The sequence below is a fragment of the Entelurus aequoreus genome, linkage group LG12, assembly GCF_033978785.1.
Source record: "Entelurus aequoreus isolate RoL-2023_Sb linkage group LG12, RoL_Eaeq_v1.1, whole genome shotgun sequence".
Classification (NCBI taxonomy): Eukaryota; Metazoa; Chordata; class Actinopteri; order Syngnathiformes; family Syngnathidae; genus Entelurus; species Entelurus aequoreus.
In genome coordinates this window covers 23,917,673-23,929,491 of record NC_084742.1, presented here as the reverse complement: position 1 = coordinate 23,929,491, position 11,819 = coordinate 23,917,673, and positions in this window count along the sequence as shown.

Sequence of the window (11,819 nt, the reverse complement as noted above, 5' to 3'; positions counted from 1 at the left end):
AGACTTTTGGGCTCGGGGAATCACTAATAAGCCAGAGTTCTTTGAATGCAGATTTCTTGCCGGGTCATATGACACAATACAATCAGCAAGATAGGATGGAGCTAGACCGTTTAGTATTTTATACGCAAGTAGTAAAACCTTAAAGTTGCATATTAAGTGCACAGGAAGCCAGTGCAGGTGAGCCAGTATAGGCGTAATATGATCAAACTTTGTTGTTCTTGTCAAAATGCACATGAACTTATTCATGCAAAACAAGGCCCTCCAAGGATCGCAGGGCTTATACACACAACTTATTTTCTGCGATTAGGGCAGGGCAGTCCTGCGTCAAAGTTCAGTAATAAGGTTGCTTGAATCAACTTAACAACACCCCCTCACAAAAATGTTGGTTCCACCCAGGTAGCAGCTAACCTAGCAGCAAACACTTCACACAACACAGATGTCATAACGTCATCAAAGCTCACATTTAAGCATTCACACAGCACCAGCATTTTGGAACAAAGACAAGGTGATAGAAGAATGGGGAAAAAAATAATACATTTATTTGTGGTAGCATAGTAGAAAGTACAAGGCACAAGGTTCACTTTTGCATCTCATTGCACATAACTGTGGTGTGTTCAAGGACCCTCTACTGAAGTTAGTAACAGAGACACCTCTAGTTTTTAAAAACTGTGGGAGACTTAACCCCCGATGAGATGCATTTATAATATAATCATTACAATAATGATGCATTAATATAATTGGTATTATCCACCTATGATAATCCTACAGTATGTGTATAAACTAAAATCTACACTCTGAGGTAAAGAACTTGACTGATTTCTAATCATATTTAAGTGACTACTGACAGGTTGTATGGTTATTTGAATGTATGTGTCAGAAGCTGGCTTGTTGTGAAGTGTTTGCGATTCCAAAGATGCGGAGGACCTCAGGCAGCGTGCAGGTAACAAGATTATTTACTTCAAATACACAAGGAAACATAAACTGGGTGCTAGTTTAGCATGGCATGAAAATAGAGTGAAAACCGTACATAGCATGAAACAAACAACAAAAAACTAGAAACAAACCGTTGTCTGTAGCGAACAGTGTACAGCAAACAATGGACCAGCAACTAAGACAAGGAAAACACCAGAATATAAAGGGGAGTGATTAGGGGCAGAAACAGGTGAGGACGCTAATCAATAAACAGAAACCAGGTGCGGCTAATCAGCCACCTAGCAACAAGGAAAACAAACAAGGGTGCTGAACCAGAAATAACCAACAACAAAGGAAATACTAAACTAAACTAAACATGACCCAGGCAATGGATCATGACAGTATGTTTTGGCACTTTTTTGTTAAAAGAAAAAAAAAGAAAAATTTAAAAAACAAACAAACAAATCATATTTAGGGGTTTATCTAGATGTTTTAGAATAGAATAGAATAGAAAGTACTTTATTGATCCCTGGGGGAAATTCAGAACCACAGTTTGTTCACAATAGACAACAATAATAATAAATAATATAATATATACAATATATTATATATATAATATATAATATATCAATAATATAAATATATTCTACATATATTCTACATTTAAGTGCAGTCAAGGAACATATGCATTATACAGTCTGATGGCTGTCAGTATGAAGAGGCGATAGAGTCGTTCAGTGTTGCATTTTGGGAGTCTGAGCCTTCCACTGAACGTGCTCATTCTCTCTGCCAGGTCCGAGTGTAGTTGGTGGGAGGTGGTGTCCATGATGGCTAGGAGTTTTGCTAGACTTTTCCTCTCTGACACCACCGCCAGAGAGTCTGGCTCCACTCCCATCACGTTACTGGCCTTCTCTACCAACTTGTCCAGTAGATATGTTAATCCAATCTTTAAAAATTACAAAAACCTTTTAGGGCCGCTTTTTTTAGGGCTGGCATTTTTTTTAATCACAGGTGATTATAACCTTGCATAATTAACATTTTGCAAGGGAATATATACATACATATATATACACATTTATATATACATACATGTATTTATATATATATGTATGTGTGTGTATATATATATATATATACATACACATATATACACACATATATATATATGTATATATATATATATATATATATATATATATATATATATATATATATATACATACATATACACACACATATATATATATATATATATATATATATATATATATATATATATATATATATAAATACATATACACACATATATATATAAATACATATACACACATATATATATAAATACATATACACACATATATATTAGGGTTGTCAAGTGATTTTTTTATTTTATTTAAATGAATTACACTTCAGTGCTGTGATTAATCATGATTAATCACGGGTTATTATTTACTGCATAAATACAATTTGCTTAAGAAAATACCTCAATATTAGGATACCAACAATTTTGTAGTCAGAATGTCATAAAGGAATGTTTTTCTTTAATGTTTTACTGAACTGCAAATCGTTGGTTTGCTCAAAACTTGGTTACAGTAAGTACAGTAAGAATTAAGGGGACATTTTGAAAGTATTTGCAGTCATATTGCAAACAAGGTACCGTTGCTAATGGATACTGTAGTAAACGCATACATAAACAACTTGACAATTTATATTTTAAATGTGCATTTATTCTTTAGTTTAAACAGTTGTTTAAACAAACAAGCTTGTTTACCTTTTCAGATGACAATACTGATGTCTTTTTTTGGTACAATGCGACCCCAGCTCTTTGGGATTACTTAGAGGGGAACTGCACTTTTTTTCCCGGAATTATTCACAATCATTATGAAAGACATGACGACAGATGTTTTTTTTTTAATGCATTCTAAATATTAAATAAACGTAAATAGTAGGTCCGCTTACAGTGGAGCCAATGTCAATTAAAGTACCACAAAGTCTTTCATAATGATTGTGAACGATAGGCAACAGTCCGAAAAGAGTGCAGTTCCCCTTTAAAGTTATCAGCTGTGGTGTTATGAATGACATCTTCCTGCAGGAATTAGTCTTCACAAATATCAAGTAACTTGAGCAAAGGCATAAGTTAAACTTAACTGTTGTACTTTAAATGACAACATTGACACGGGTAAACCGCCAGCGTAGCTTTCTCTGTTTGTTGTCAATGTAGCGTTCACGCTATCGGTGCTATCATCAAGTAAGTGTTTCGCTTTAGGTTTAAACTTGGGGTGTGCCGATGATAATTTTTGTTGCTGCAATGTCAACAAGTAATCTAAATGTTATCAAAGTTGTCTTCTGAAGCAAAATTGGCCGTATAAAACAATGGCCGCAATTAATCTTCATTCATATTTGATGACTTGATGACACGGTGACAGAGGTGTTAGTGCTTGTGCCTCACAATAAAAGGTCGTTGGTTCGAATACCGTTCATAAGGTCTTCCTGTGTGGAGTTTGCATGTCCTCCCTGTGACTGCGTGGGTTCCTTCCGGGTCATCTGGATTCTTCCCACCTCCAAAGACATGCACCTGGGGATAGGTTGATTGGCAACACTAAATGGTCCCTAGTGTGTGAATGTGAGTGTGAATGTTGTCTGTCTCTCTGTGTTGGCCCTGCGGTGAGGTGGCGACTTGTCCACTTGTCCAAGCAGTATATACAGTACAGGCCAAAAATTTGGACACACCTTCTCCTCATTCAATGCATTTTCTTTATTTTCATGACTATTCACATTGTAGATTGTCACTGAAGGCATCAAAACTATGAATGAACACATGTGGAGTTATGTACTTAAAAAGGTGAAATAACTGAAAGCATGTTAAATATTCTAGTTTCTTTAAAATAACCACCCTTTGCTCTGATTACTGCTTTGCACACTCTTGGCATTCTGTCGATGAGCTTCAAGCACACTTGTGAAGTGAAAACCATTTCAGGTAATTACCTCTTGAAGTTCATCGAGAGAATGTCAAGAGTGTGCGAAATAGTCATGAAAATAAAGAAAAAAGCATTGAATGAGAAGGTGTGGCCTAAATTTTGGCCTGAACTTTATATATGAGTGTGAGTTATAGAACCCAAACTGTGGACATGATCAATAACCATGTCCAGGTACTTCTCGACTGTCACCCAATGCACGCAGTTGGTCGTTCTATGGGTGTTTGTGCCGATGGGTAACTGGGGGGATGTGCATCACATTTCAGTTTGACAAAAACATACTTCGCAGATGAAAGAACATATTTTAATCCACATTTAGATACACACAAGCAGTTAACAAAAGAAAATGTACCCCTTCGAGATTAGAGAGGGCTTGGAAACCATGTTGATAAACTCAGGGCATTGAATTGATCACAACTGGACTGTCTGGTATGTCTTGGAAGACAATTGGCCTCTCATCCGAGTAGGCTTCATCATTTTTTGTTCGTAGACTTAGATCTGAGTCGATGTGACTAATCTAAGTCTATGAGCACGAAATGATGAAGCCTACTCAGATGAGCGGCGAAACGTCTTCCAAGACAAACCAAACAGTCCAGTTGTGATCGATTGAATGCCCTGAGATTACAATGACTAGGAAGAATGAGAACATTCATATACAATGTTAATTAATGTACTTTAGAGTACAGAAGAATAAATTACAGTCAATAACATTGCATTATGTGTGCAAGCATATAGATTCACCGACAGCATGGTAGTGGCCATGTTTTGTTTAGGAAGAGGAGGGGCAACACCAAAGAGCTGGGGAGACACATGAGGGTTTCAATCAGATACAGCACACAATTAGTGAAGGTGAAGTGGTAAGAAATAATCAACATTAGAGTGAATATCAGACTAAAGAAAACTCTCAGTAACAACACCGCCAGGATGATCATGATGGTTTGGAACGCCCTTCGTTTTCCCTGGTTGATCTTATTTCTGCATGTTGACCCTCGCCCTGGTCCAATTAGAGCATAGAGAGCTGAAAGGCTGCAGAAGGTCACGACAATTACGGCTAGGCACAATATGATGATGTCCATGGTGAGTGAGGAAAGTTTGAACATCGCAAAAATGGCTTCAAGGATGCAAAACAGCCAAACACCTGCTATGGTGAAGTTTCGGAGTCGCACACCCTGCTTCTGCCTCAGCCCCATGTAGGTGACGGGATGGACCACCGCCAAATAGCGATCCACGCAGGTGAGTATGTGAAAGAGCACCTGACCGTACCATGTTAAGTAATATAACTCCATGCCCACCATTATGATGTATGTATGCTTCGCCAACATTACGTGAACTTTCATGATGCTGGCTGCCACACCGATCAGCTCGATGGCGACCATGTGGAAAGTGAACATGTCAGAGTGAGTGAAGGATGAGGTCTGACAGCAAGCGGCGTATAGGATGGAGATGAAGAGGGGGAGTAAGAATATGTTGGTGAAGTGATTCAGAATGAAGATGGGGCTCATGGGCGAATTGATGACGCAGGAAATGTAGTCCAGCTGAGATGACGAGTTCATCTGCAAGAAGACAATCCAATCATACTTATTTAACCTTTGAATGAAGATGGATGACACAAAGGCTGTCCTTTTGAATGAGGCTGTCGTTTACATTACAAATAAGCAAACTTGTCGATTATAATATCTAATGTTAGCTCGCTCTACGCTTTAATTGAACGTGATGATAAAAGAATGAAAACATACTTTTCTGAACCCACCTTGTCAGAAGCTCCTTCAGTCCAAACCTTTTAAATGATCAGTGTGATACCTACACAGGTGAGAGGCTGCTTTGCAAGTTGGAGAGCATCATGTCTTTACTGTACAAACTGTAACTCGACCCAAGCTCATTTATTTTCCACCACTGCACGCTCCAGGAAGCACGACATGCACGTTAGGAAGCATAACCATTTTTGAAAGTGTGATGAGGTGTGGGTGTTCACCACATGAAGTCATAATGCAGCTCAAGTATTTGCTATTTAAATTGTGCATGTGTGTGGTGGGGGTTTAGCTTTAACCCGTTTGAGAGAAGAGGAATTAAAATGCTTTGTAAGTGTAGCAAAGAAGATTGAACAATTCTTTTCTTTTCTTACGTTTTCTGTTTGGAACTTGTTGACTCAATGTGACCAGGAGAATGTCCGTTGGGATCTTTTCAGGCTTCTGTCATGGCTGCAACAGGGACAGGTTAATTAGATCTGATGGGGCTGCAACAATTAATCGGTTTATTTATATTAGAAAAAAGCTTCCATTTGTATTCTGTTTCTTGGATTAATTGTTTAATGAATGTAACTAATAAACTTGAACAAATTTGGACGGCATGGAGTTCCCAGAACTTTAGACATGCAAACACAGTGTCCACACCACCGCTGCAATAAAGTGCACATGCGAACTGTGGAGTGTACGGGTGCAACATATCTGACTGTATTGTTCTTTTACAGTTACGTTTCACTAATTTTCATAATGAAAAGCAATAAATAATCAAATGTAAACACATAATCAAAGACAAAAATCATGAAGTAAATAGCAACACCCAATAATACTGAAAACTGTTTTTAATATTTTCTAACGTGCATGTCGTGCTTCCTGGAGCGTGCAGTGGTGGAAAAAACATGAACGTGGGTCGAGTTACAGTTTGTACAATAAAGACATGATGCTCTACAACTTGCAAAGCAGCCTCACACCTGCTTCCTCATCACACTGATCATCTAAAAGGTTTGGACTGAAGGAGCTTCTGACAAGGTGGGTTCAGAAACGTCTGCTTTCATTCTTTCATCATAAAGTTCAGGTCGAGGCATCTAGCCAGCTAACATTAGCTATTATAATCAACTAGTTTGCTAACACAGACCCGGCTGCAGACAAATATTGAAGGGGGGTGTTACATTTTTTCAGGGGGCACCCTGCCTAAAATTGATTCCCGTTAGTCATTTCTGTAGTGTTAATTGTATAGGACTGATGTAGTTCCGATGAAGATGTGCAAAAACCTCTTTCTTGTTAAAAAGCTACAGCCTATATTAACTGTTAATTGTTCATGCACATAATAAATATTAATAAAGTGTTTGGATGTATTCATTAAATCAATGTATTCTTGGTTGCCAAAAAGGGATTCAAGGTAATATTTTGATATTGACAAACCTCATATGTGCATACATACATTACTAGAATAACCTTAATACTGTAGATGCACAAATGGGATGTGTCAATATCAAAATATTACTTTGAAGCCCGCCCAGGCCCACCCTTGATGCCGGGACTGAGCTAACTTTAGATATTATAATCAACAAGTTTGCTTATTTGTAATGTAAACGACAGCGTCATTCAAAAGGACAGCCTTCGTGTCATCCATCTTCATTCAAAGGTTAAGTATGATTGAATTGTCTTCTTGCAGATGAACTCGTCATCTCAGCTGGACTACATTTCCTGCTTCATCAATTTGCCCATGAGCCCCATCTTCATACTGAATGACTTCACCAACATGTTCTTACTCCCCCTCTTCATCTCCATCCTGTACGCTGCTTGCCGTCAGACCTCTTCCTTCACTCACTCTGACATGTTCACTTTCCACATGGTCGCCATCGAGCTGATCGGTGTGGCAGCCAGCATCATGAGAGTTTGCCTAACGTTGGGGAAGTATCCTCACATCTTGACGGTGGCCATTAAGCTAAATTACTTTACATGGTACGGTCAGTTGCTCTTTCACATACTGACCTGCGTGGATCGCTATTTGGCGGTGGTCCATCCCGTCACCTACATGGGGCTGAGGCAGAGGCAGGGTGTGCGACTCCGAAACATCACCATAGCAGGTGTTTGGCTGTTTGGCATCCTTCAAACCATTTGTATACATTTTAGCCTGTACTCAACCATCGTGGACATCATTATCTTGTGGCTAGCCTTAATTGTCGCGACCTTCTGCAGCCTGTCCATTATCTACTCTCTGATTGGACCAGGGCGAGGGTTAAAATGCAGAAATAAGATCAACCAGAGCAAACGAAGGGCCTTTCATACCATCCTGGTCATTCTGGCGGTGTTGTTACTGAGGCACATTTGGGGTCTGACGCTACATTTCATGTTGATGATTTTTCACCACTTCACTTTCACTAATTGTGTACTAGCAGTGATTGATTTTACCATGGCTCTCCCCAGTTCTTTGGTGTTGCCCCTCCTCTTCCTACACAAAACATGGCCACTGACGTGCTGTCAATGAGCCTGTGCTTGCACACATAATAGAAACATTCCTAGTTTGTGAACCTGTTCTCGAACAATGGCAATAAAAACTATTCTGATTCTGGTAATGTGACATCACTGACTGTAATTTCTTCTTCTGTACTTTGAAGTTCCATATCACAGAAGAAAAATATACGACAACGATAAAACAAATAAAAGAAAGTAAATCAGCAGAATTAAAAAAATAAATAAAATAAATGTGACATCATTGACTGTGATTTTTTATTCTGTACTCTGAAGTTTATCAATAATAAGTCATTTATTTCAGACCCAGGGAATCCATATCACAGAATTTAAACATATGACAATGATAAAACAAATAAGAAAAGTACAAGCACACAAACTAAAACACAAATAAAAAACAACTTGTAATCAAAATTGTTTCCAAGCCCTCACTAATCTCTAATCTCTCTATACTTTTCTTAACTGCTTGTGTGTATCTAAATTTGGATGTCCTTTCATCTGCAAAGTGTGTTTTTGTCAACCCCTCACAAGTGAATTAGATTATCTTCATTTAATTTGTGGAATAAACTACTTTGCAACACATTTTCATTACAGTTATATATAAATCTATAATACGAAGGTTCTGAGTAGTCCTGAGTTCAATCCCGGGCTCGGGACGTGGGTTCCTTCCGGGTACTCCGGCTTCCTCCCACTGCCAAAAACATACACCTGGGGATAGGTTGATTGGCAACACTAAATTGGCCCTAGTGTGTGAATGTGAGTGTGAATGTTGTCTGTCTATCTGTCTGTGTTGGCCCTGTGATGAGGTGACAACTTGTCCAGGGTGTACCCCGCCTTCCGCCCGAATGCAGCTGAGATAGGCTCCAGCACCCCCCGCGACCCCAAAAAAGGGACAAGCGGTAGAAAATGGATGGATGGATATACACTACCGTTCAAAAGTTTGGGGTCACATTGAAATGTCCTTATTTTCAATGAAGATAACTTTAAACTAGTCTTAACTTTAAAGAAATACACTCTATACATTGCTAATGTGGTAAATGACGATTCTAGCTGCAAATGTCTGGTTTTTGGTGCAATATCTACATAGGTGTATAGAGGCCCATTTCCAGCAACTATCACTCCAGTGTTCTAATGGTACAATGTGTTTGCTCATTGGCTCAGAAGGCTAATTGATGATTAGAAAACCCTTGTGCAATCATGTTCACACATCTGAAAACAGTTTAGCTCGTTACAGAAGCTACAAAACTGACCTTCCTTTGAGCAGATTGAGTTTCTGGAGCATCACATTTGTGGGGTCAATTAAACGCTCAAAATGGCCAGAAAAAGAGAACTTTCATCTGAAACTGGACAGTCTATTCTTGTTCTTAGAAATGAAGGCTATTCCACAAAATTGTTTGGGTGACCCCAAACTTTTGAACGGTAGTGTATATATATACATATATATATATATTTATATAATATACTGTATATATACAGTATATGTATATATTGTTGTGCTCGTAGCGTGAAAGCTAGACAACTTGACGTATAGTTGACACACAAAAACGTGTGCGTCGTTTATTCATCAAAGCACAAGCAAGAATGAACGCTTTCATCACAAACACTCAAATATCGCGGGAACAACAAACCCCCACCTTTGTGAGAATCTACTGACGGCCACTTAAAGGGGCCGCGCCGAATTACTCGCTCTTAACTGCACACAAAGAACAACATTGTCATGTACACAATAGAACAGTACGGTGAATGATGATGACAAAGTCAAATAACAGGTGTGGTGAATTATGTCCTTAAATCAACCGCTACACACGTCCCCTCAGAATTTGCCATCACAAAGGAAAAGTTAAAGTTAAAGTTAAAGTACCAATGATTGTCACACACACACTAGGTGTGGTGAAATTTGTCCTCTGCATTTGACCCATCACCCTTGATCACCCCCTGGGAGGTGAGGGGAGCAGTGGGCAGCAGCGTAGCCGCGCCCGGGAATCATTTACAAACTGTCAATGGACAGGGGCACCGACGAGCTGACCAGACCGGGTGCGCCGGACTGGTACAAACGTCGGGGAGTCAGTAGGGGGGACCGGAAGGGTACCTGTACTGTCTAAGGTCCCGGGGGCCTGCGTAGAAGGATGCATAACATTATCATGGGGCCTAGGTAGAACGGGCGGACGACCCCGGCGCGGGGGTACGGCCGTGGTAACCGGCTGACTAAGATCCAAGTGGGCCGCTTTCAGCCGGTCCACCGTGATCTTTTCAGACCGAGCCCCGATGTCCAACAAAAAATGCTTATCTCCGCTCTCTAGGACGCGAAATGGCCCATCGTAAGGAGGCTGCAGGGGACCGCGGTGAGCGTCGTGGCGGATAAAAACAAACGCTGCTCCCCTCAAGGAAGCGGGAACATGAGACGGCGTAAGGCCGTGTTGAGAAGTGGGGATGGGGGAAAAACTCTTGGCAGCATCAAGGAGAGCAGCTCGCTGCTTACCGGCGGACCAAGGTGCCGTCGTGCTAGGAATAAAGTCACCTGGCACCCGCAGGGGCTGGCCATACACCAACTCTGCCGAGGAAGATTGCAAGTCTTCCTTGGGGGCAGTCCGAAGCCCCAGCATCACCCAAGGGAGCTTGTCTACCCAAGCGCTGTCCTTCAGGGACGCCCTGAGCGCTGCCTTCATGGATCTGTGAAATCGCTCACACATACCATTGGCCTGCGGATGATACGCCGTCGTGTGGTGGAGTTTCACTCCCAAGCTCTCGGCCACAGCGGCCCAGAGCTCAGAAGTGAACTGAGAGCCCCGGTCGGATGATATGTCCGATGGGGTACCGAAATGGGCAACCCACGTACCAATGAACGCGCGCGCCACCTCCGCGGAGGTGGCGGACGTCAGAGGTACTGCCTCCGGCCAGCGGGTGGTCCTGTCGACTATCGTGAGGAGGTATGTGCAGCCGCGTGAGGATGGGAGAGGCCCGACCAGGTCCACATTGACATGGTCAAAACGGTGCTCCGGAACCGTAAACGGTGCCAGTGGGGCCTGCGTGTCGCAGTGCACTTTTGAGCGCTGGCATGCCACACATGTGGAAGCCCAGTCCCTAACGTCTTTCTTCAGGCCACGACCAGACAAATTTTGCAGCAACCAGCCGCTGGGAAGGTTTCCTCCCAGGGTGGGAAAGGCCGTGGATGGAGTCGAACACGCGCCGCCTCCATATGGCGGGCACAAGGGGCCGTGGCCGACCGGTAGCGACATCACAAAGGAGCGTAACCCCTGTGTCCTCAAATGGGACTTCAGACAACCGTAACCCTGTGGCTGCAGCCTTCAGAGCTTGGATGTCCGGGTCGTCGGCCTGGTCAACTGCCATTTGTGCAAAATCGAGCCCCACATGGACAGCGCTCGCGACGGCTCGGGAAAGGCAATCAGCAACGATATTGCTCTTACCAGCAAGGTGCTGGATGTCCGTCGTGAACTCTGAGACGTAGGAGAGGTGCCTCTGTTGCCGAGCCGACCACGGTTCAGCCGTCTTGGCCATCGCGAAAGTGAGGGGTTTGTGGTCCACAAAAGCTGTGAAAGGCCGGCCTTCAAGCAACGAACGGAAATGGCGTATGGCCAGATAGAGGCCAAGGAGCTCACGGTCAAATGTGCTGTATTTCCGCTCGCAGGGGCACAACTGCCTGCTAAAGAAAGCCAAAGGTTGCCAAGTGCCACCCGCCCACTGCTCATGCACTGCACCT